Raw genomic sequence first — 26,224 nt, 5'->3', positions numbered from 1 at the left:
GAGGAAGATGAAGTGTAAGTCTCTTTTCCTGAGACTTGCGGCTTCGAGTTCTCCTCTCTGAGTTGGTGAAGCAACTGCTGGAACAAATTGGCTTTTTTAACACGTGCTGATAATACACATTTTGTGTTTGCTGGCCCCAAAGCAGTTTCTATGGCTGTTTGGCACAAAACAACCTCAGCCCAGCCACAGGTGATGAGCTGCCTGCCAGCCCCTCCAGCCAACCACTTCCTCAGCTCTTGCAGCTGCTTTAGTTCCATAGCAGGATATATCAGTGCACAAGATTGCAGCAAAAATCCAAGGTAGATTTTAAAATGCCGTCTCATAGTGCTTAAGCATGGGAGTGTTACATTTAAGCTTGGGCTCTGTAAATCACTGCAAAACTTCAGGGTCACTGTGCATGCCAGGCCTAATCCAGCCCAGCTGTTCTGCCCAGTGCTATTGCAACTATGTAATTTCCACTTTGCTCAAGAGTGATTTTAACAGCACTTAAAAGTAAGTTACGTTTATGCTTCAGTGATTACTACCTTTTATTCACCTTAACTTTTTTTAAGTAGTTACTGCATTTTACAGTTTCTGTGGGCTTGGCAACTCTTCTCTTTCAAACTACTTGGTTTTGAAAGGCAGCAAATGAATAAGAAGAAATACATGTAATTAGGGTGCAATGGAATCCAAGAACTTAGTAAGATGAAATTAAAAAAAAAAAAAAAAGATACTGATGTAAATAAGAGTTACCAAGTATAACCAGTTTTGTAAAAGCTGTTAAACCCAATGCTTTACACTTTAATTATAGGCATCTTGAATGATCCAGATTATCCCAGATTGGCTCCTATTAAATTCTTAATTCTTCATCTGAAGGATTTTGTACTGGCTCTTAATTCTGTATTCTTTCACTGATAAAGGCTAGTTCAATGCGTGAAAGACTTGCTCCTAGATTTCTTGTGTGCTTTGGCAGTTCCCAAGGAATCTCAATTTTCAGGATAAATCAGATATAAATTTGTTCCCATAGACTGTTGTAAGGATGCATTCAAATGCTAAACTTAAACATTTCTTGTTTCTAAGAAGTTAGTGCTAATGTAGTGGTCTCACCCCTGGTGCCTCTGTCCTCAGGCAAGGAGGGCAACCAAGTAATTGAAATCATTCCAGACATCATACTTGGTGAGTTGCATGAGGGGTCCAAATCTAGGTTTTATCTTCTTGTTCTGTGGGATGCTGCCCACTTGAAGTTAATAAGGAGCAGAAACAGAAGACATCTCTTTTATTTGATGTTTTCAGGTGTACATCATGCAGTGCTCTGGGGGAATTTCTTCTCTCAGGCTGTGAGCTGAAAACAGAAGCTAACAGAGAAAATCCAACCGTTAAAGGAGAGATTTATTTTTCCCAACTACTCACTTGCGGTAAATTAATTGAGGTTTCTTGACAAAGAAGCAGTTTAAAGTTAATAATCTCAGGAGCAGACTGTCAGTGCAGGTTTGGCAGGTTAATTATGTCCGTGCTTCCACAAAGTTATAAGTCAGTAAAGTAAGTCTGTGGTCAACCAAACACTTAAGTGTGTTTAAGTGATTTGTTAAGCACATAATAAGTGCTGAAGTAGTCTTTGTACTTTTTATACATTTTGGCTGTTAGTAGGAACCACTGACTTGTAAAAGATCACATTGCCATTGGACTTTACGAATTATACCAGCGTGTTCTCCAGATCAGGAAGCTTGACTGCTCATCTTGGTGTTGGGTGGGATGAGGAGGGAGTTTGCTGCAAACTCATTTTAAAGGTTAGAGCTGCAGAGGTGGAAAATTCCCAAAGTATTCACCAGCAACAACAAAGAAGGTTCAGTGTTACACTCTGGAAGGGTGGAAACTCAAATGGGGCAGCAATACGTGAAAAGTTTCCAAGGCTCTCCTATTACTCACAATGCTGTTGGAAGTATTATGGACCCTGCTTAAAATGTAGCATTGCACAGCTCTGCTGGATAAAGTAATTTCATGATTCAGGAGAAGTGAAGATTGAGAAAGGTTTTTCTACACCACTGGAGCTTACATAAGTGCATTGCTAAGGAAATGAAAGAATTTAGGGTTTGTTATTGCATATAGACCATCTCATGTCTAAAAACAACTGTTAAGAAGTGCTGCATTCATACATGCTGTGCAGCTACACAGTTCTCCTGGGAATTAGTAAATGAAATTCAACCATGTTAAAAAGCACAAGGAGCTACTGCTTCTTCCATCCAGCAAAATCCTAACTTGAAGGGTTTCAGCTTCCAGAAAGAGAAAATGGGAAAAATGAATGCCTAAATTGTGTTCAGAACCTGAAGGCTGAATTTGGAGTGACTTAGAGATTGGACTAAAATTATGTATGTGGCAGGTAGATGGGCATGTGTGAAGTACTTCTTTGAAAGAGGTTCTTGTTCAAAATAATTACTTTATGTACTGAGCCAACTCTTTTTACTGGTCCTGTGTCCTCAGGTCACAACAGTGGATGAAGACACTGTGTAAGAGAGAAAGATCCCTTTGGAATATCTCTGGGCTGTTTCTTAGTCATATGGAGAGGTTGCTTTGAGTGATGTGAAACAACTCTCCAACTTTCGCCTGTGTGTGAGTGTTTTGCCCTGGAGTTTACTATTCTGGTCTTTGGATGTAGGAGTTTAAAATGATGATTTAACTTGCTTTATGATGTGGAAATACAGAGCATTTCCAATAAGTTTCTGAAGTAAATACTTCTGTCAAATCTGATATAATTTAATTCCTCTTTTCTTGAGTTTCCTCTGTTTCAGAGCAGTTTTGCAGGGGGTGGTATTTTTCTATCATGTGATTCCCTCCCATTTAGGTGACTAGCTAGACCATGCTGCACTTGTCAAGAAACAGACAATTTATGCACTTTGGCCATTTTATTATGTTTGCAAAGCTAGATTTCAGATATTTCTAAGGTTACATGGCAGCTCCTCAAAGCTTGGAGAATCTGAATTTTTAGGTTAGAGAGTAGCAGTCCCTTATTACACCTGCCTTCTTGGGAAACCTAGTCCTTTGTACAGCTTACAGGAGGGCCTACAGTCTCTCTCAAACAGTTTTTAAAGGTATCTGTCTACATCACAAAGTTTGATAATATATTTTATGGGTTTGTTCTTTTAGCACAGTTCCATTCTTGCTTCAGTGGGAGACATGCAATTAAATCCATTTGGTTTCTTGGGAAATCCAATTTAGAAAGTGCTACAAATTTCAGTGGGTTAAGTTGAGCTTTGAAGTAAAAATCTGTTACCAGTGAATTGTAGTTAAGGATGCCTGAGATCTGCAGGCATGTTTAGTAAATTAGCTTCATTGCAAACTGCACCATCTCCAAAATTTTGCTGATGGAAAATTGTTTCTGTAATTTCCTTCCCAAAAAATATGCAGAATTACTTAATTTCTGCATGCATTCTCATCTGCATATCTTAGATTTTTAAACAACTAAAAACCAGGTGTGATAGGCAAGAATCCCAAAGCAGTGAATGATATTCAAAAAGATGAGAAACATTACGTTGTTATTTCCAGAGCTGTGAAAAAGGCAATTTAATGCTGTAACACTGACAAATGTTTATATTTTAAAATGTGAATAGAAAACTGAAATTGAATGTTGCATAAACATTTTCTAATTTAGAGCACATAAAATCTTCAGCAACTTTGTACTACAGTGGCTTATTTAGTGTATTTTCATCTCACAATTATATATATATATATATAAAATAAATTCAATTTTCTCTTTAAACACACTATTTATTTTGTATTGTGCAAGTAATTCTCTGGAGAAATGGTATAAGTTCTATTTATATATATTGTTTTGCATTGTGCTGTAGAAATATTTTTGAAAGGTCAAACCTTGTAAACCAGAGAATAACTTTTCTCAGTCATTAGATTTAACCTTTTAGATTCAGTACTATTTAGTTGTAATTATACATTTTCAGGAAAGACTGATGAATAATGTCACAAGGTTGAGAGTGTCTTAAAAAACACAAATTCCTTCAAGCTGGTATTCCCACCTTTCATTGTTTGTCAGTAATAGAATTGACATTAACAAAGCTTATTTGAAGACATCTATTCTCTTTCTTCATTCTCAAGAGAGTTGAAGACAACTAGTTCTTACAACAAATGTTTTCACCCTAATCTAAGGTATTTAATCTTATGCAGAGGCAAAAAGGAGAAATAGGTTGCTCACAAATCATCTACATGGCAGAAAGCCTTGAAAAGACAGGAATAATCTAGGAAAGAAGGCATTTTGAAGTGCATTTATTTGCCTTATAGCCCTTTAGTAGAACAGGTTTTCAGCTGGCATAGCTAAACGACAAACTATTTTTTTGAAGATGAATAGTGAAAAACGAAGCATTTGTACTAAACATAGTTGTGAAAGTCTTTTCACAAGACTTCAGGGAGATAAACCACACAACAAATTTGACTGGTTTATTACATATAATAAAAACACGTAATACACCGTAGAATCAAAGAAAAATGTAGATCAGAAGGGACCTTCAGAGGTTTCTAGTCCACATCTCTGCTCAGCAGGCCCATGTTAATCAAGTTTTGTCCTGTTGAACTTTAAGAATCTACATGAATGGAGTTTTCACAGTGTCTCTGGGCAAATTCTGCCATTCTGCACCTGTTCTGTGAAGACAGGCTGAGAGAGTGGGGTTGTTCAGCCTGGAGAAGAGAAGGCTCCAGGGAGATCGATCCTATTGCGGCCTTCCAGTATCTGAAGGGGACTACAACAGAGCTGGAGAGGGACTGTTTGCAAGGAAAAGGGACTGTAGAGACAGGACAAGGGGGAGTGGCTTTGAACTGAAAGAGAGCAGGTTTAGATTAGATATTAGGAAGAAATTCTTCCCTGTGAGGGTGGTGAGGCCCTGGCACAGGTTGCCCAGAGAAGCTGTGGCTGTCCCATCCCTGGAAGTGTTGAAGGCCAGGCTGGATGGGGCTTGGAGCAACCTGGTCTAGTGGAAGGTGTCCCTGCCCATGGCAAGGGGTTGGATCTAGATGAAGTCTATAGTCCCTTCTGTTGTGGATGGGAGTGGAAGGCTTACACAAAGTTATTAAGAAGCTCTGCTGTTGAGTCTCAAGGGAGAGAAAGAACTCCCTCTCAGAGAAAGGTTTAGGTGTGACTGAATCCTGTCTTAGCCTCGGACTGTGTTAACTGTTTGAATTGAAAGGAATTATGGAGGTGTGGTTAAACCACTTTGTCCTGCCGGTTTTGATGCTGGCAAAACAGATATATTTGTATAAATGAGTCACTTACTATGACAAATTAACAAGCAGGTGAACAGATGAAAGATCCTAATCAGAACTATTTACTACACAACATAAATGCTAAAAATCTACTAGTAGAGTATACCATAGCATAAAGTAGTATAGTGCACTGTAACAAAGCAATTATTGAAGCAGTTATATTAAAGCTAGCAAAAAGAAATAATTATTAAGTGGAGATGTGATGTAACTCACCCATACCAACACTTGTGGGGAGATCTCTTTTTCTCAACCTCGAGGAGTATCCTTGGGGGGCATCCCCAGCCAAGGGAAGAATCTCCACATATACACCCCAAGAAGGGTTATGTCAGAAGAACCTGACTGCATGAGAGGGGACTGGACTTTTATAGTGTAAAGTGATTGACTGCTAGTCACACCTTTACAGGCCAACTATCAGCTTATCTCTCAGATCAGACTTCAAAAAGCAAGATGTGTATTCAAAGTTTGATGAACCAGGATGCTTTTAGCATAATTAGCACCAAGACAACACCCTGGCTGCAGCAATTGATCTTGCATGATAACTTGCATGATAGCATGGTTAGATTTTAGGTCTTATCAGGGTGGGTCTATCCTGACACACCTTCCAACCAAATCATTCTATGATGCTGTAATTTTTCAACCATTCTCATAGTGAAAAAAGTTATTCCCACTTGTGCCCGTTGCCTCCTTTCTTTTCAGTACGTAACTCTGAGGCACGTCTGGATGCTCCTTTACAACAGCTCAAGTTGTGGGGAGTTCTAGGGAGAAATAAGCTCTTTCCTGAGTCTCTTCAAGATTAAAATTTTCAGTTTTGTACCTTTCTTTGTACATCATGAGATGTAGTATCCACTTGTCTTGGTGGTCTTCCGATGAATGTGCTCCAGTATGTCCGTGTCTTTCACATGCTGGACAGTCTCAAATGAAATACAGGACAAGCAGAAGGGGAGAATCACTTCTCTGTGCCTGCTAGCCACACTTTAGCTAACAAAAAAGAGGATGTGCTTGGCCTTGCATTCTTAGCATGAAGTGCAGAAGTTATTTATCTTTTAACTATGGTCTTGATTCGCATGTCCATAATTAAGCATAAATTTTTTTTTCACTAGTGAGTATGTATGACAATAGTTGATGTGATCAGCAGAGTAGAAGTCATGTCATACCATTCAATTTCCCTTCAAGAAGACCTGGCTGAGTGGCATAGAGAGCTCTCCTATGTAAACTAATTTTAACCCTGTCTTTGTGTTGTTCCAAGTAGTGGAGGATGCAAGCTACCAATGCAAAATCTTAAGACAGAATAAGAAGAGATTGTTGTTTTAAGTTAGCATGGCTTGTATTCTGTGAAACAACTTCTGGTTATGAAAAATTAATAATATGAGAGCATAGCAGCCCAGCATGTTTGGAGCTAATTTAACTGATGACTGCAGCTCAGTTCCTGACATGCTGGTTTCCAGGGTATGAAAACTGCAGTTAGCTCTGATTTTGCAGTTGATGACATACATCAAGTGAGGCAGGAGAATATTATCTAATACTTTACAAAAATAAAAATGATGGAAGAAAGAATGGCAGCTCTTTGCTGATCCAAAACTTAAAGCTGGTAAAGTTCTTGGCATTTGTCTCTCATGAGATTGTAATAATTAGATGTTGTTTCAGACTATTAGTGGCAGTGGCTATTAAATATGCACCAGAAGGACAAATAACATAAACAGGGCATTAGAAACTCATATTTCAGCACATTGCATGTTTGTAGCTAGGGAAAAGATTGCAATGAGAGGAAAGATTGAGTTCCCTCCAGCGGAAATGTGCAGGGCTGAGGACAGAGAGATTAGCTGATAATCATAGAAGATAAGGCTCAGAGTTACCTCAAGAAGTCATTGACCCTGACTCACTCCTCCAAGGCAAGATCAAATCCACACTTATCTTATCTATTTTGTTCTTAAAAATTACCAGTAGCATGAAATTCAGGAAGGCCTAAGTTAATTTTTACTTTTAGATTTTTTTTCAACTAACATCTGAAATTGAAGTCACTTAATACAGTTTCATTTGATTACTTCTTGTCCCATTTTGAGTGAACGTGGAGCAAATATGATGTCTCCTTATTATGGAAACTTTTAGCACATATTGGGTACGGTTACTGTGTCTCCCCAATCTTCAAATAAATCTCCTTTTATAACCCACACATCTTTTTCTGTAGACCTGCTATCTCATTGCTAAGTGCTTGTATTTGCACAGCTGATTATTCTTACCTAATAACAATTTTCTCTCCCCATTACGGAATTACATCCTATACATAATTCAGGGTATAGCTTCAATTAGTCAAGAGAATTTTTTAAATCACATCCTTCCTGGCAGCACAAAAAGCACATTGTGCACCTTTCTCCTACCTCCCTTATTCATATTGCTTTCAAATTCAAGGAAAGTCTTTCATTATCTAGTTCATTAATGAAAGTATAGAGAAGTACTGAACATAGGATGATGCTTGGCTGATTTCATCACATTTTATTTTTTTTTGCTTTGTTTTATTTTTACTGTGAACTTTTGCTAACTACTCTGGTGATGAGTTTTCCGCAGATATGAACCTATTTTAAAACTGTTTAATTGACAGTGGTTTAGCCAACTCGTTTCTCAGAATATCACAAGACTGTCAAAAGTCTTGCTACACTGAAGAGATGTAGTGTCAAGGTACTTTTTATTTATAAGACTTGTTAAGATACTGTAGAAAAAAAAGTTAATCTTGACTCTCATTCCTATAGTATCTTTTAGTTGCTCATGAATAGTTGTTTGGAATAGGTATCCCAGGATCCTTCTGGATGCTGAAGAGCAAGAAAATAGAAAAATTTGTTGCTTCTCTCAGTGTTCCTCTTAGCGTCTCACTTTGTGCTGTGATCATCAGCAGATGACTTTGTAGTTAAGTTTTGTTTTAAATTTTTTAAACATATTTAATGATTTATCCCCAGAGTGTACCTAAAGTTCTAAATTATTAGTTCAGTTAAGCATGATGTTTCTTGGTGCAGTTCTGTGCTTTTGGAATTATTCTTTTGATCCAAAGACTTCTTCTGGTGTCCTTTCCAGGTAAAACATGTGAAATATGATGTAAAGAACTGGACAGAACTTGAACTGTCTCATTACAAACAGTACAGTTGCAGTGTGGACTTCCAACTCTGTTTCATGAGGTAATTTTTGGCTGTAATTGTTTTTCTTTTGCAAAGAAAAGATCATGGAAATAAAGACAAAAGACTGAACTGTGAGGGCTTGCATTTTTCTCATGTACTGACCACGTACTTTTACATTATTTAGGTACTGTAATGCAGTTCTTCAGTGCTTTCCGAAATAAGGATCTGTGGGTTTTTATACACTCTTAAGAGTTTAAACAAATGCATTCCCATTACATTTGGGGCTTTTTTAGGGAAGTAATTAAAATAGCATGCACTGAAGTGGTAAATCTCTTATGCTATTTCTCACTGAACTTCTGCAGGATGCACCCTTGAACCTTAGACATCCGAGTTGTAACTGTGTTTAGACGTCTAGATATGTGGATACTGTGAGCAAAGGAAACTCAAAATGTGAGTCATTCACTTAGAAAAGAGACAGGACAACACAACCTTCCTCTTGTTAGGAAGGTGTTCCCTATTTATTATTTAAGAGGCATTCTGGCTGCACTAAATTTTTAACTGCAGTATGCTGTAACCACCGAAACAAATCTGGACAGAGGAGAATGTGCATGTCTTTTGGATATTGTACCTATTTAACCAGTTCTCAATTGGAAAGGTCTCAAGTAGATTTCAGATTGTGGGCTTCCTTTTGACTGTCTTCAGAAGTCGGTCTTTAACCATAAAGAACTAATTCTTTTATCAGTTGCTTAATTTTCTGTTGTGTCTGAGGAAAGCTACCTGAAATAATTACCTCACCTGATCAAAGATTTAATGAATCCTTGATAAGAAGAAAGAAAATACGATTTGAATTGTGCCATAGGCATGAATTAAGGGTGTTGCTATTACATTTGTTTTAAAAAATATTCTAAGTCATCTAAAAATAATCACATTTTCAAGCACAGAATTAAATAATTTCCCTTTCATTATTTAGTTTATCAACTTTTTTGTTTTAGTAGTCTGCCTAATTTCACTGCTAGACGACTGGCTGAGAGACTGCTGGAAACATACATAATAGTACTTTCAGAGTCAATACAAGGTTGGCAGAAATGGGAAACTTAACTGCAGAAAACTCAATCATCTTTTTCTTTCAACAAGTTGCCTTCTGTCTTCAGTAATCTGGAATAAAATACTTCATTGAGAGAGTCTTCAAGTTATGTGCGTATTTTGAATTAAAACAGACAGAAATATCCAGAAATTCAATGAGGATATAATTTCTCCTCCTTTTTTTTTCTTTTTTTCCTTCTTTTTCTCTCTTGTCCTTTTTAGTTCAGTAGAGAAAAGGTTGCCACAATTTCTCTCTTGGTCCCTTTAGCCTTCAACCATCATTACTACTGCAGGCCTCCTGAGGATCTTTTTGGATTCTCTCACAGTACATAGGAGGGAGTCTGTTGAAAACTCTGAACTATTAAATGAATGCTTGATAATCCTTCTAAGATGATATGTCCTTTTATTGGACCTTATTCTGGTATGTACTTATTCTTTAATACATTTTGGTCTGTTATTGTATGTCTGGTTTAGCTATTTTGGAAGGAAAATAGAAGGGAAAGGTGGAGGATAAAAATGGTTATGTTGAAGGCTCACCAGCTGTAAAAGGGCTATTATAGATGAGTGACAAGTAGAATAGCTGCCATAAATTCTCCTAGTAAATAACTTTGTTTTCGGTATGACTTTGTAGAAGAGTGGAAGAACTTGTAAAAAGTCTGGTTTTATGACTTTCAATGGAATTACTCTGATATTCTAATATGTTGGTACAAGATTATGCACTCATTCCATGTTTTTGCTGTGATAAGTTGTTGATTCAGGTAAAAATACTTCATCTCTGAATTCTAAACCAAAAGAGGATTGTTCAGTTTTATACCTGCAATAAGCTTCCAAATTACTTTTTGCTTTGTTCAATGGCTTACTAATGGAAATGAGCAACTGACAACTAATAAACAGCTTTAATTAGTTTTATATGTATAATGTATACATGCAACAACATCTCAGTGCAACCAGGAGTCCATATAACTTGTTTGAAAATAATTCCTACAACGTCTAATCCTCTTTCACTGTGAAATACAATTGCTAGCTTTTAATCTTGTTTGCCCAAAACACAATTTTACTGTTACTCTTCTTCATGCAATGAGTCAGCTAGCATGTAATTCTCGAGTAAGATAGAAAGGAAAAGGATTACTGAACTTGGCTGAGACAGCAGCTATGCAAACATTTCTCTTTAATTTTTTTTCACTATTGGTTATTCATTAATAAGGTCTCTATCTCTCACCACCATAGCCGAAGTTGTTTGGTTTTCTCATTACCTTTACCAAACAAAATAATCCTTCTTAGTGGATCTCAATTTAATTTAAAGGTGAGTACCAGGCAAGTGCAATGAAGAAGTTACCGTTGTCTTACAAATTGTTGCTTTGTATTTATTGTAGTATTGGTTTCAGGATTTGAAATCAATTTAATGTCAGATATCCTACTATGGATTAGGTAAGCGAAGAGAAACTAGCTGCAAATCTCTATTAATTTTTTAGCAGCAACATGCACAGAACCTATTAAAAAATAATGATACATAAAATGCTAAAATCAAGATGAAGAGAATGCTACTTACAATGCTACTCTTTGTCAGCACCTGTCCTTCAATGGATTCTATAATGCCGATTTTAAATTTTGTTTTGAACTATATAGTATTTTCTTTGCAAACACAATTTACTTCAAAGTAGTTTCCATTTTGATGGAATTAAAGAACTAGCAACATGGAGTATATTCTGCAGAGCTCTGTCTAAATTTCAATTTTTTTCTGATATAGATGAAATTAGTTTTTTAAATCTTCTCCCTTTAGTCTGAAATAGGTGTTCATGTGTATTGAGCCTGTCAGACTGTGTGCTGTTGCTGAGAATGAGAAAGGATGTCAAAGCAGATATTTGAAGAGCTCTCTTTGCTTGACTGCAACTTTGAAAACTTGAAATGTCGATGTTTATGAGCCCTATATATTATGCATGGCATAGATCAAGTGTGTTTCCTTATTTAGTCTGGAACAAGTTCAAGACAAAGGGAAGCAAAATGTTGATTTTAAAAGTCAGTAGAGGAACAAAAATGACAGATGAGAATGAAAATGCAAATTGACAAAGCCACTAGGAATGGAAAAATACAAATCTTCTGTTCAAGTTATTTGAAACTCATTTGATGACTTCTGGTGCAGTGATATGACTTCTCCATATTTATATGCTCTAGGAGTTAACTGTGTAAACTCTATAGGACAAAGGTTATACAATGCATGAAAAAGGGTGGTTTATGATGAAAGGGATTAGGAGTAGGAATTAATAAGCTCTCTCTTCTGTGCTTTGATTTCTTCCCTTATGGAGTGGGGCAGCAGTAGCAACAACACATAACAGCAAAGATACTCACTTATTCATTTTCTGTCTTTGTGACAGCTCTTCTGGGAGTGCATTGCTGCAGTGATGAATCAAGATATAGCTGGTATTTGGGATGAAATTGAGATGCTGGTTAACATAATGAAATTTTGTTTTCTAACATTTAAAGTTTCTTCAGTATTGAAGTGAAACAAGTACTTCAGCATGCATTCAAAACTTTGTTTACTCACCTTATAGTAAAATGCAGGGATTTGTACCTGATCATACCTCCGGTTCTGTATTAAGGATAAATCATTGCCAAGTGTATTCTATACTATATATTTAGTCTTAATTCCCTGTCCACGAGTGAATGAACAAAAGATTCATATTGTCTCATAGCTGCAACCACAAGTCTTAGTTAGCAGAGTGACTATGAAGTCTGCTGGTGAGGAAGCTCATGAACTGTTAAACCCCAGCTCTAATAACACTGTAAAATGGAGGAAGCCAAGGTTTAGGAGAGTTGAAGAGGAGAAACTTGTGGAGTTCAGATGTACTAACCTTTGGAGGGAGAGGAGCAGGCAGAAGAAAGGTGGAACTTGGTGGTTTAAAAGAAGAATAAAAAAGTAACAACCTATGGTTTTCAGCCAGTTCTTCCTCCGTCTCTCTCCAAATTGAAATCTAGAAGAAAGTCCACATAGTATTTGAAAAAAAGTATGTGTGTCTGTGGATTGGAAAGAGGTTGTAGCAAGGTGAGGGTTGGATTCTTCTCTCGGGCAACCAGCGACAGGACAAGAGGACATGGCCTCAAGCTGTGCCAGCGGAAGTTCAGGTTCGACATCAGGAAGAATTTTGTCATGGAAAGGGTTGTCAGGCGCTGAAATGGGCTGCCAGGGAAGTGGTAGAGTCACTATCCCTGGTGGTGTTCAAGAAGTGACTGGATGTGGCCGAGTGCTCTGGTGTAGTTAACAAGGTGGTGATTGGTCAAAGGTTGGACCTGATGCTCTTGAAGGTCCTTTCCAACCAAAACGATTCTGTGATTCTGTGAAAGGCATCAGGCACATGAAGTGGTCTTCACAAAATATTGATTCTTGTGCCAGCATGGTTCACCTACAGGAGCCCAAGAAAAGCAGTGGGAATGTTTTCAGCATACAGGATTACATCATAGCACACTTGAACCACTGAGCTGATAGCAACAGAGAAAAGCTGAGCAGATATAGCACCAAGCCAAAGAAGGATGGTGCAGTGATTGTTTACAGTGGATGACAGTTTTGTGGCATTTGTACTGAGGATACCTGGTGGCAGAGTAAGAGTTTAACTGTGAATCACATTATGGCTGTGGGTAGATTTGATTATTAGTTTCTATATATACCCTCAGGTTTACTGAGGACCACATGATTACTTCCTCTTGAGCAGGAGGTAGTTGCCATGACTCGATGTATCAGTGAGATGAGAAGAGACAGGAGAGAGGTTTCTGGACACAAACTTTATAAAGTTAAAGAGGAGATAAAACTCCTGAGAGAAGTTTCCAGAAAAAAAAGAATGATATAGGAAAGAAAGTTTGCATTTTATAAGAAGTTACCTGACATTTTAAAAAAAGAAAAAAACCAAAAGAGAGACCATATAGAAAGGAGGGGCTTTCTCTAAATAGAGTTGTGCAGCCAGTGATAAAATCTAGTTATTATAAAGACTAAAAGACAGTACATGAGAACAGATGAACAGTTCAAAATGATTCCTACTCAACAAATAAATAGAAGTAAGCTAAAAGTCCTCCTCAACCTTTTAATAAATTGTTGGGAAGAGTGATGAAATATTAGGTGGCAAAACTTAGATAATAAAAAATTGTATAGCAGAATAAAAACAAAACCAATTTTGAGGACCTGCAGAATGTTTTCACTATCTTGATATCTTAATGACTAAGTAAAACATTGCAGATGAAATTCAGGGAAGGTGGAAATCAGAGCAGATAAAGGAGAGACTACCTTAGTTCCTAAATCATTGAGAAACTCTGTATTAACCTTCACCACTCAAGGAAAAAGGCCCTAGTGACTCTAAAAAATTAAGGATTTTTTTGGATTGGATGAAATGAAAGGGAAAACCAAGAATCACTGCTGTAATTTGACATATATATCTTTCTGAGGGGTTTAAATCTTGGAGGTTACATGTTCTGATCCCCTCGTTTCAAAAATAATATAATAATTTGGAAAAGGTAGAAAGAAAGGATATGAAGATTACTAGAGGCATAGAAGAGCTGTAAGTGAGACTATAAAGAGTGAATAAAGATAGATAGAAGAAGTAGTATTTAGCTTGGATAAAGATCTGAGGGGGCATATTTAAATAACTGTGTCAAAAATCATGAAAGAGATTATGGAGAATGATTATTCGTGATTCATTATAAAACAAGAACTGGAAAGTGTAAAATGAAATAATGAGAGGTTTTAAAAGGAACAAAAGGAAGTGCTGCTTCAAACCATGCTTAATTAAGCTGTAGAATTCTGTGCCAAAGGATGTTGTGGATGCCAAAGTATAAATTGGTTTAAAAGCAATTAGAGAAATTCATGGAAGAAAAGACCTTCAATACTTGTTAAACACACAGATAAGGATAAAACCACTGACTAATGAAGTATCTAAACCTCAGGATTATATTTTACTTCATCAGGGGAGTACCTTAACTTGCATGGAGTTTGGCCTCTGAACAGAGCAACAGGAAATTTTGAGCAATGTGTTTTCTTAAGAAGTCCAGCCTTGCTAACAATGGGGTCTCATGAGTCAAAGTGTTGCTACCCCTTCACAGAATTACCAACTGGAGGTTCAGAATGTTATGAAAAGAATTGTTTAGGGATTTGATGGTTTGGTGCAGCGGCCTTGGCTGCTAGAGGAAGAGGTCAGGATCATGAAAGGAAGAAAGAAGGCGAAAAGCAGGACTCAGTGTTGTCCTTCAGGAGAACAGATTTGGGCCTGTTTCGGGTGAACTTGGAAGGGTTCTGTAGGATATGGTTCTGTGGAGAACAAGAGTAGAGTAGGAGAGCTGGTTGATTTTCTCAGATCACATCCTCCAGGCTCAAGAATTGTCTGCCATGTACAGGAAGCCAGGCAAAGGTCTGAGGAGACCTACAGGAATGAACGAAAAGCTCCTGAAAAATTCAATATAAAAAGAAAGGATAGTAAGGATATGAGAGATGGAGTTGGTGTTAAGTGGCACAGAAGTACAGACATTGTGTTAATGTGGATGGACAGGCTAGGAAAGATGATATCCACCTGAAGTTCAATCTGGCAAGAAACATGAAGGTTGATCAGAAGGACTTCCATAGTTATATCAGCAACAAAAGGAAGGCTAAGGAAGCAAGCTTGCAGATGACCCTAAATTGAGAGGAATTCTTGGTAGATCTACCAGATGGTTTTGCAGCCCTCCAGAGGAGCCTTTACAGGTGGAGGAATGGGCAGAGGTGTTTCCTCACAAATTGCAACAGGTCCTGCACCTGGGGAGGGATAATCAGATGACCCAATTAATTGCAGGCTGGATGCTGGTTTGCTGAAAATTATATTGGTATTGTGGTGCATCCCATGCTGACCAGGAGACTACAGTGTGCCCTCTTGGCAAAGAAAGTCCTCAGCCACGTGGGAGGCATCAGGCCTAGAATAAGCTAATTCAGGTGTTTGTAACAGGGAGGGGGGGAACCAACAAAAGCCTCAAAAATGAAAAACATGTCTACAGAATTGTGCTTCTCTAAAGATATTTCCTTCTTTCTGCATTCTCTAAAATGCCATGTCAAAGCCTCTAGGTGTGAGTGAGTACTTGAATTCATCTATACTGTCTTTCATTATCTTGGAAGTCAGGGTTGGTCAGTTATTAATATTGCCCATCCTCTACCTCTGCCTTGTAACATTTGCCTCTGTGTTATGAATGGTAGAGTGTACTCTATGTCACACTTTAACACAGCCCTCTGTTGCACATTTGCAAATGCAATTTCATTGCATTAAAATTGTTTACTTCTGTGAAATAATCCTCCTCCAGGATCATATAGTTAGTTATTTGTATCCTGGAGGGTTATCTGATATTCATTAATATTTATATTCTCTTTTTATCACAATTCCCTCTTAATTGCTAATTGGGTCCCATATTCCATGGCCTAAAGCATACCCTGAGCAGATTCTCTGCTTGGTTCTTTAACCCAAATTGCAAAACCATACTGTCTATATTCCATTCCCCACTTAACAGAATATCAGTATTAAGCTGTTGTTCCTTCCCGAGCTGGTCACCTCCACCAATGGGCTGCAGTGGAAATCTTTTGTTCTTGTGACAAATTCTCTTCTATTCCTCCTGGGAATAACTTTAGTTGTCCTGGCACTGAAATCTGGAGAGGGGCCCAATCTCATTTGCTTGATTAAAAGTTTAAATCTCTATGAGTGGAAGGACATGTTTTTACTCAGAAATATGTGGAGGATTAATTTTCAGAGTCTTTCACTGGAACATGCTTTTCAGAGACACAGGCTTGACAAACAAACAAGAACTAAATCTCAGGGAGGAGCCGAAATGATGTTTGGAGAATCAAACATAATACAGTCATGCATCATCTGTGGTTGCTAAGGGAACCAGCTTTGGGATCCTGTCCGTGGGATTCTTCAAAATCATCAAAGGAGACACCACTGGTGTCTGCCAGTGAAGCCACCTACTGCTGTAAAGATCAATTTCTTGCTCCTTTTCCCAGGGATAGTCAATATATTAGTTTTCTGAGAGCAGGAGAAATATCATCAGAAAATCGTTGTCTCTGCAAGGTGACTGTGAGATCATCTGTCCCAGCAAGCAGCACCTACACTCCCAAAGGAGCAGTAGTGAGTGAACCAGATAGAACACGTGCTCTGCAAAGCTTTCAGTCCTTAAAGTATTCAGGTTTCGTGCTTGACAGTGTAAAACTCCATGGATATACGGTGTTAAAAAACATCGTTGGTATGGTGTCCAACTGTGAAGGTCATTGCTGATTTCCCCTGATCCCATCTGCCTTACAACTAAATATATATATAAGCTGCTGTATTTAAAATTCCATATACCTGGTATTTTAAAAGAAAATTATTTAAGAATCTTTCTTTGTTGCTAACTCTGCCTGTGTTACTTTTCTGTGTTTAAAGGTTTTCTGTCCATTTGCTGTCACAGAGTCATCTATTCCGCTGTTGTCTTCATTTCTGTCACTCGTTCATCTTCCCACAACCCCAACTTACTAACCTGTTCATCAAACACTGCTCCTAATTTCACCCTTCCTCTCAACTCTTCCCACTTTCTCTCTGTTTTTCTCTCCGTTCACAGCTTTTCTTTTTCCAGTAATCTTCTGATTTTTCTTTTATCTCCTTTTCTTCTCTTTTCTATTAACGTGTTTAGTACGTCTTGATGGAGGTGACAGGAGAGAGTGAAGAATGGAACAAAAAGAAGATGAAGGGAAGGTAAAAAGAAGGACTGTATAGCTTTTCAGGCTGTTAACTGGACTTTAGAAAGCTTAAGAAGAGTTTTGGACTGACTGAATTTGAAAGCTTTTACAGTCCTAGGTAGGGAAAAAGTGACATGGCAACATGAATTGCTTTGGGGACCAGGACAGTGTGGTACAAAACAAAATGTTTATTTTTGGTACAAGCCCCTGGGTGAAATTCCTTCTGATCAGACAATGAATAGCCTGGACTGAGTGTCCTCTCTCTTATGAGAACTTAGAGGTATGCCTTTAGATATAATGGTGCAATTAATTTTTTATAAATCACTTATATAATCTGAAGGTATCGTAGGATGACTTTCTAGTCTGCTGGTCAGGACAATAAGTGTACTCCTATGAGAAGATACCATTCCTGGTGTGAATATTTTAATTATCTTTCCTAAGCGAAGCAGTGATGATAAGCAATAGAGATGTCTAGCAATCCCCTCAACTTTTTCTCTTATCTTCTGTGACAGTGCTTAAAATGGTCTCCTGAAAGGAGTGACATCAGCTGTTCTCAAGCAGAAGAGCCATTAGCCCTGACTTTCTGCTTCTGTGTGAGTGTTCAAACACCTGATCCACTGAAGAACTCTACCTCTGCCCTTCAGGCAATTACAAGGAGTTGGTCCTGAAAGAAACATTTTTAGGATGGTTTGACAAATTCTCATCCAGAGTTGCAAACTGACTTTGAAAGAAAGGTTTGTTCTGAAGTTTTGTGATTTCTGAAATCCACTTTTTGGGTGCATAGGGTGTGTTCAAATTTGTGTGTGTTCAAATTTATAGTGAAAAATAACAGAAATACGGGGGGGGAAACCGCAAAACAGATAGAGAAGCATAAATTGTACCTGGCCCACCCAGTAAAAGTTTCATTATTTCATTGCTCACATCTATTTCTACTATCTGCTCTTGGGAATAAAGGGATAGGAACTGGGATTTGTCATCATTTACTTTTAGGCAGCTTTTCTACACTTGGACCATATAATAGTGCTGGGAACAAAGACAGTTTGCTATAAGGAGCCTGAAGTTTTTCTCAGGTATACAGGCTTATACATGATGCCTCTTTTCTCTGACTCCTCTCTTGACCTGCTCCTCCAAGCAGAGGTTGAGAGAGGATGGCTGAAGTCTCTGAAATTCACTATTCAGGATTCCAGAGAGTGCCCTGAATGTACCCTAATTTCAGCTTTCGGCTTCCAGGTGCTGTTTTCTGAACTCTCTATATATTTGGAGTTGGGGGACTTGACCTATTTTTTTTTTCTAAGTAGAAATTAATTGCAGCAAGAGGAATGAATTGTTATGGGCTGTTCAGAGCAAGGTGTTATCTGGTGTGGCTCCTGGGTGTGCTGTGTCACAGACTGAGCCTGCACATAGCTAAAGTAATTCCCCCCCCCCCCCAAGCAAGTAGTGCTGTATAGGTTGATGGTATTACTATGATACAGTGTTTAGGCATTTATAAAATAACTGATCTCTCCTTTGGCAGACTGTGAGTTAAGCCTAACAAACAATGAAATGCATGATTATCTTTCAAGAAAACCTGCACAGCAGAACCTTTTCTGTTTCCCAGGCAGGACATGAGAAGAGTTACATATCTCTTAGGTTACTAGAGGTGAACAGCAATTTTCTGTAACCACCCTATGATAGAAATTGAAGAGTCAGCAAAAGCAAAATTTTCCTTAGGGAAATACAAAATATGATGGTGGGATGCATTAGGATTCTGTTAGAGAGAAACCCTCTTGGGAGTTTGTTTGAGATACTGCCTGTAGTTTTTCAAGACAGCTTGCACAAGAGTGATGGCTTTAGGCAGGAATAAGGGCAAAGAAAGATCAGCAAGAAATTGAAGAAGCTATTTTACAAGGCAAGGCTGAAAACATGCCTTATTTATCAGAGCTAAAGCAAGACCAAGTTCTCTTTAAATGAGGACAGGAAAAATAACAACGTAAACTGAGGACAATAATTTATTTGGATAAATTTAAACTGGAAATGCTGTCACTGAGGATCTGGAATAGATGTCTCAAAGAGATATTGGAGGTGTTAAAGAAGGTAACTACTGTAAGGCAGACTTTGATGTTAGCTATTAAAAGGAACTACATGCCCAAATGTTGTCTATTCAGGATCTCAAGTATACTCAGAGATTGAGACCTCCAAGGAGTCAATATAGTTGAAATTGAACATTAAAAGAAATAACAGAAATAAAGAAATAAAAAAGAAATATTTTGTACTCTGAAAAATTAATGGTTTCACATGACAACCTTAATGAGTCACCTCTTTTCAATCAAATGTTTTTTGAATTTCATTGTTATGTACAATTTGAGATTTATGATCTATAAATATATAATTATGTATATATTAACATATATGTGTATCCATTTATTCCAATAACTGATGGAAACTAATATGAAGTATCAATGTTTCCTGTGAAGCAGAAAATCCAATTTCTTCAAGACTGAAACAATCGCACAGTATTTATGTGACTTGGGCATCAAAAATGCCTTGAATTTATTCTCCTTTCATTTGCTAATAATTAGCTATAGGGTTGTCTTACCATAAATGCTGCTGATCTGCACCTTTACAAGTTTCTTAGCAGAACCTTGGAAAGTGAGAAGTAAAGGCAGTTTAAATTTTGTGACCTTGCGTTGTCAAGTCTGTAACTCACTATCAATATTTGTGTATGTAGATTGTATTAATTTTGTTGATATGGCATGACCCTAATACGCTTTCAATCACCAGTCAGAAGAGGAAAAGGAGCATTGATGACCCTTAGTCTGAAGGTTTGGGTTTTGTTTAAAAGAAAACCAAACAAAACCCAAACCAAAAAACAACCCGAAACAACTAATCAATCAAAACCACTATTGATATATATAATGAGTTCGCTTATTATTTGCTTTTCAGAAGTATCCATTACTTTTTAGAGATGAAAAGCTCTATTCAGAGAACTTTGCAACACCCTTGCTGCTTTGGTTTTTATCTCACTTTTGCTAAGAACAAAGTCTGAGAAAAGAACTAGACAAAAAATGACTGTATTGAGCATGAAAAATTGTCCCTGTTTTAATCAGTTTTCAAGAGTGAGTAGAAGAGTTTGAAATATTTGAATGGCACCTTATATGCATGCAAACTTTTAAACTCAAAAGTAGTAGATGTGTCTTCTGGTTAAGTAGTACTTAGTTATCAGCTGACATGTCTCTTACCAGTACATAATCCTTGGTTTGTAAATTTTTTGGTTCTTCTTAAAAATCCCTTTTGATTACACTTCATTAATCAGTTGATTGTTAAATTCATGACTTTCCCCCATTGATCCTGGCCCTCCTAGACTTTCCATAGTGAAGATTCGTAGGTTCATAATTTTGAATTATCTGTACCATAATTAAATTGTGTATAAAAATGTCAAAATTCTGCATTACCCAACCCTCTTTCTAGGGAATGAAATATCTATCAGGCATTCTAGGAGCTATGTCCTTCTTAGTTTTAAGCAGAAGATGCCTTATGGCAAACCTGAAACTGGGGATTGTTAGCCAAAATCTTCTCAGAACAACTGATTATTCTTAGGAAATCCCACGTCAGTAACTTATTCTGTGTTTCTCTTTGAGATCCACTTGTCCAGATGCAGCAGGAGAGAAACACCCTCTGTTTTTGTTAATCGAAGTGTTTTGTATACAAACTCATTATTTACCTTGCTTCTTGAAGAACCCAGCTAGTAATCCTCTTTCCTATTTTTACATATAATTAACTTGAAATTGAAAATTCTAAATAGTTGTTCATTAATATTTTTGCTTTGTCAGGACAAGTAAAACACTTGCATAATTCATTGGCTGCACCTCTGGGCTGTAACTGGGTTTAGCTGCACTTCCTCTGGTTTCAGACAGACTTTGTACTCGCTGCTCTCCATGATCACTGTCAATAGCACAGAAACCTTTCTGGTTGCCAAACTGTTGAGTCTTTGGTCATAAATGAACAATTTTTGGGGCAGTGAAATGCCACTGAAATGTAAACTTGTAAAAGAAATGACTGTAAAGTATGTTGGAAAGTAAGACAGTCTGGAAGAGTATGGAGGAGAGATGGATAAAGAGGAAACAGTGTCTTTGCTCCCTCACTTCCCTTCCCAAGGGATACCTTCAGCAGCTTGAGGAACAGCAATTCAGCACAAGAATGGAGGGGAGAAGAGAACAATAACCAGTTCATAGGACCAGTAAATGTGTATGTTTCTCCATTAGTTTGTGACTGTCTCAATCATTGAGTGCTCTCTCTTCACAAGGAACAGTTGAATTTCTCCATAGTTATTGAAGTTGAATTTCTGGATACCTCTCTAAGATACACACCTATAGAAAAGGAAAAATCAATTCTCCTGGTGTGTGTTATAAACTACTTACTTCAGTAGTAGAAGGTCATACAAATGCGTACGGGGACATAGATGGATCTAATAATATGGCAGAATCATAAATATTCTTTCAAAAAATCGAGTTGTTATTTGAGATTATTGTCTATCAAAAATTTTAGGGGATAGAAATGAAACATTATTAGATAATTGCTTTTTATGCATATAATTATGCTGTATTTCTCACAGGAACCACAGGCTTAATTTAGAAAAGGCAAAATATTTTTAAATGTAATATCTCTCTCTTGAAATGCACACACATCTGTGCACATGCACACACATATCTATATTATATACTACATATTTTGACTTTTGCTTCCAATTATCAAACCTAAAGAATTTGTACATTATGTAAAGCTTCATAAAAGTGTTCATGATTGTGATATTGGATATGACATTGCCTTTTTTATCACTCACCTGTTACTTTGTTTGTTGTTTGGTACTTCCTGAATTGAGATCAAAATCAAAGCAAAAAATGTAAATGAATAAAATTACCCAAAACAAGAGTCTTGCCCATTCTTTCAGCCAGAGTCGTCAAGCTGGGATATTAACTAGTCGACAGCTACTAGTATAATCTACTTTGAAAGTACCTGCCCCTGAGATGAGGCACACAGGAATATGTAATCACAGCCAGGGGATTGAGATGGAATTAAGGCAGGAGCTGAGCAGCCCTGCCAGCACCATGTGCCACTGCATGGTTCACAAGCTGCACAAATTAAGTTTCAGGCCCCTCACAGAAGCCTAGCATTTAGCCTGCTCCATGTAATATCATCAGGGAAATTGTTTCTTGCCTGTGTGCACTTACACTTCAGCAAAACACACGGTACAAAAGATGTAATACATTTTGTGGTTACTGAAGAAAGGCAAAAGAAGAAGAGAAGGCAGGTAAGTGAACTGTCAGTCAGAGGCAGCAAGATCTGCCTGTTATCACTTTTGTTACTGATGCTGTTACATCTGCAAGTCGCTCCTATTCTTTGTGCTCACTCAAGGGTTAGGGAACTTAAAATATGAAAATAGGAATCTGGACTGCGTATTAAAAGCTGCATATTTATGTGCCTGTTTGTAGTTGCCTCTCCTGTCCCCTGTTACTCTCTCTTCTTTGCAAACATTTCTCTGCATATTTTAATAGTAAGTTTTGGTGAAAGTATTGACAGAGTTTATTATAGCCCTGCTTCTGAAAAGAAATCACTATAGCTTGGAGCTAAGTAATTTTCACTGCATCCTGTTGAAGATGTTTAATTAACATAAATCAAAATAAACAACAAAGCAAGTATATGATGTTTTATCTGCTTAGATATGTGCATGTACTGTAAGTTTTTCTACACTGAAGGCATAAGGGAAGACAATCTTACTAAAATAACTATAAGATTGAAAAAGTAGAGGTGACTACTTGTATTATGGGCATTTCTTTTTCTGAAAAAGGTCACGTGTATAGAAAAATTATTTTTGTTGTTTGCACAGTACAGGTACTGGCCATTTGCTCTTTTGGACCAAAATGCTTCGATTTCAATTAAAGTGGCACAGTGCTTTATGTTTAGTGCACTGGTGCAGCTAAGTCTGTATTACACTGAAAAGTATGGGGCAGCTGGGAAGGGAAAGCAATACAGAAGTTGAAACATGGAGCTCCTGAGAGTAACTCAGTCCAGCAGAGACTCCCAACTGTCTCATCTGGATTGCTTCTGGTACCTTAGCCTTAGTCCATCAGGTGAGCAAACTTGAGAAAAACATGCTTTGGGTGTTTTTCCTCTTGTGAATCTACTGGATGTAATGGTGGGCTATTTAGTGTTTTGTAGTATTGTTGTATCATATTAAAACATGAGTGCTTTGTACTTCTAATCTCCCTTGTTCATTCCTGCTTTCATGGTGTCTCTGACAGGAGCTGATCTGTGATCATCAATGTTGCATAGGAACATGAAGTCATCTTCATGCTAGCTATGTATTTTTTAATTTTGCTTGTATAATGAGTGAATGAACACTTTTTTTGCTGTATTTTCTAGTTCTTCTTGCTGAAGATTTATGCTAGTTTGCTGTAATCTCTTTTAGACAATTTTCTTGTGGGCTTGCCTTTATTATCAGTGGTGCTGTTAGAGATTATACTGTAGATGAGGCTCAGGTGGCTGCTGTGTTTTGTCAGGTAATCTGTGCTGCCAGAATGGAGGCCAAGGCTGGATCAGAGTGTGTTTCCCCATAGTTTTGATGGTTTCCATAACTGGAAGTGGTTGGATGTGGTTTGGGGTAACTTGGTGCCATAGGAAGCCACTGGCTCACAGGAAAGCACTTGAGCTGTTCTTGGCCAGTGCCGAGAAACTGGACAATCCCCCAGTGCAAAGAAGATTTTTTAATCTGGGATAAAATAACCTTTGTAGCCCCATTTCAGAGCTGTTTTCACCTGTTACTTTAGCCCTAAGCAAACCAGTGGATCTGCTCTCATTCCTGCCCCCTGCTACATTTGCTCATAAAAATACAGGAGTTTTCTTTCACGTTGCTCTTGAAGCACTTGATATTTCCCATGAAAGCAAAGGCAGACATTTTCCTGGTCTTGATGGAACTGCTTCTAGGCAACAAAGAATCATTCCCTCTGGAAAGATCTCATTTCATGGCTGAGAGAAAATCTTCTAAAAGTTACACCATCTGTAAAGTATCCTTACCTTACATTCTCCAAAATAACGAAGTAGCCCTTTATAACTTTGAAAGCATTACACGGGGGGGAGCTATTTTACATTTCTGTCTTGGTTTGTTTTTTGGTTTTGGAGTATTTGTTTGTTTGGTTGGGGTTTTTCCCATTGTTTTGGTTTGGTTTGGGTTTGGTTTTAATCAACAGTAAATGTTCAAAATCAAATTGAGTGTCTGGAAGTGACCTTGAAATTAAGAATGCAAAATATACGAAAGCAGATATTTGTAGTACCCCTTGTGCATGGACTGAAACAGGTTATGCAGCAAATGCTGTGGGTTTGTTTTGGTTTTTTTCTGAGATATATCTTCTGTTTTGCCTAATATTAAAATACCATTTTGGAATATCATTGTTATTTGTACCTGGGCTCATAATAAACAAACAGTGTATTAGTGAACAAATTTGTTAGTAGATTGCTATATACATTCGTTTTCTACACACTTAGGCTACTTTATACTTTTTGTTGGATGCCTGGTTATAAATGGAAGCTGTGGTGCAACAGACAAATTTTAAAACAGTAACAGGATTATGCTGGAGGTAAAAATGAGAGGACTAATGTGGTTGGGTTGGCAAAAACTATGCTCAGAGATTTTTCTCTTTTCAGTTAAGATTTATAATAATGAAGTGGAGAGAACAGTGTAAAGGAACAGAGAAAGCAGAAAACATGTTTCATTAAAATGCCTGCATGAATCCTATTGTAATTCTCTATTAGCGTGGTAAGACTTTCTGAGCTGACTATACACACTGTTTGACTAGGGACCCTTTTTAATTCTTTATAATAACCAGTTATTTTAACTGGAAGCAAAATTAAAATTTCTGAACTCATGAATTTGTGGGAGAGAGGCAAAGATGGTTTTCAAGGTTTTTCCCAAGTAATTCTTATCTTGAAAAGAAATTATGGAGGATCATTGATAGATGGCAAAAATAAGACAAATTCTAGTGCAGTGTTTAGATAGTGGCTTATACTAATTTAAATATAATACAGATTTTCCTAAACTGATTTCTAGTTTGGCTTTTTTTGATTCTTCTAACATAATTTTGCATGAAAACATTGACTGTGGGATGCTATAAGAAGCTCTGTCTGCCATTTGCACAGTGTTTCTCAGTTCTATGAGCTATGGCCAAGGTTTCATGGCTGCTGGTTAAGTCATGAGTCAGCTGTACTGCACAGTGAAACATGGCAGAATCAGGTTGTCTTTTAAGTTGTCATTTTTAAGAAACAGTAATGTGATTTATTTTTTAAGACTAGTCTGAAAATATCAAGCTTCTGACAGGAAGGTGCAGCTGTGTCTTTAACTCTGTTTTTGGTGGGGAGGGGGGTGTCAAAGTTAGTTTTATCTGTTGCCATTTGGTTTTGCTTTGCTGGTTGTTAAAACTGCAGCTGTTATAATTGGCAGTTTCCAGAGAAACAGTGAATATCTGCAGAAGGTCCTAAAATAACAGTTGTTCAGTTTTAGTGTATAATTTTCCCCCTAAACTTCTACAAGTTGGTCTTAGAAGCACTCATTTGGTTTAAGGCTGCATTCAGTTTTATGGTGAATGTCTAACAACTTCTTCTTTTTCTGTCTGTCTTCTTACACTGGAACAGATTTAATTTTTTTTTAATACAAATAGGCAATTGTATAAATATCATTTCTGTACAGCTTTGTGAAATGCAAGAAGGCAGATCCTCTCCTGCTGCATATATTTACATGTATTTCTAACACAATCTGAAGTCTAGAGTCCTACCAGTTGTTGTTCGTGACTGTTGGTTTAAATGACAGTTTGATGGCAAATACAAATGATTTCTCTTCAGTCTTGTGAAAATGCTGGGGGTTCATCTTACCATGTAGGAAATATTATCTTTACTCAGGAAGTCAGATACATTTAAAAAAAACCTTGATATTTTATTTTTCAACGTAATGAACTCCTGTCCGAGTCAGTGTGTTCCAATGAATAGCAATAGGGCTTCTATTTTTAAGGTGTTAAGATTAATTTTTCTAAACAAGTAGTATTGTAGGTTGCATGGACTGTAA

At 37.4% G+C, this 26,224-nt stretch overlaps 2 long non-coding RNA genes across 2 annotated transcripts in view; both read left to right on the top strand.

Annotated features, from left to right (window-relative positions):
* The window catches only part of LOC127467544 (uncharacterized), a 118,166-nt gene that overhangs the window by 16,240 nt on the left and 75,702 nt on the right, over positions 1-26,224 (top strand). The gene's annotated exons all lie outside the window — the stretch shown is intronic.
* On the top strand, positions 8,321-17,856 carry LOC127467548 (uncharacterized). The gene is made up of 3 exons (XR_007903180.1): positions 8,321-8,405; positions 9,651-9,849; positions 17,649-17,856. It is a non-coding gene; the product is annotated as an uncharacterized LOC127467548 (long non-coding RNA).

Source organism: Manacus candei, unplaced genomic scaffold (genome assembly GCF_025592945.1).
Source record: "Manacus candei isolate 608988 ecotype Guabito, Panama unplaced genomic scaffold, ASM2559294v1 h1tg000014l, whole genome shotgun sequence".
NCBI lineage: Eukaryota > Metazoa > Chordata > Aves > Passeriformes > Pipridae > Manacus > Manacus candei.
The sequence above is the reverse complement of the archived record's forward strand: the minus strand, read 5'-3'. Positions and strand labels throughout refer to the sequence as shown.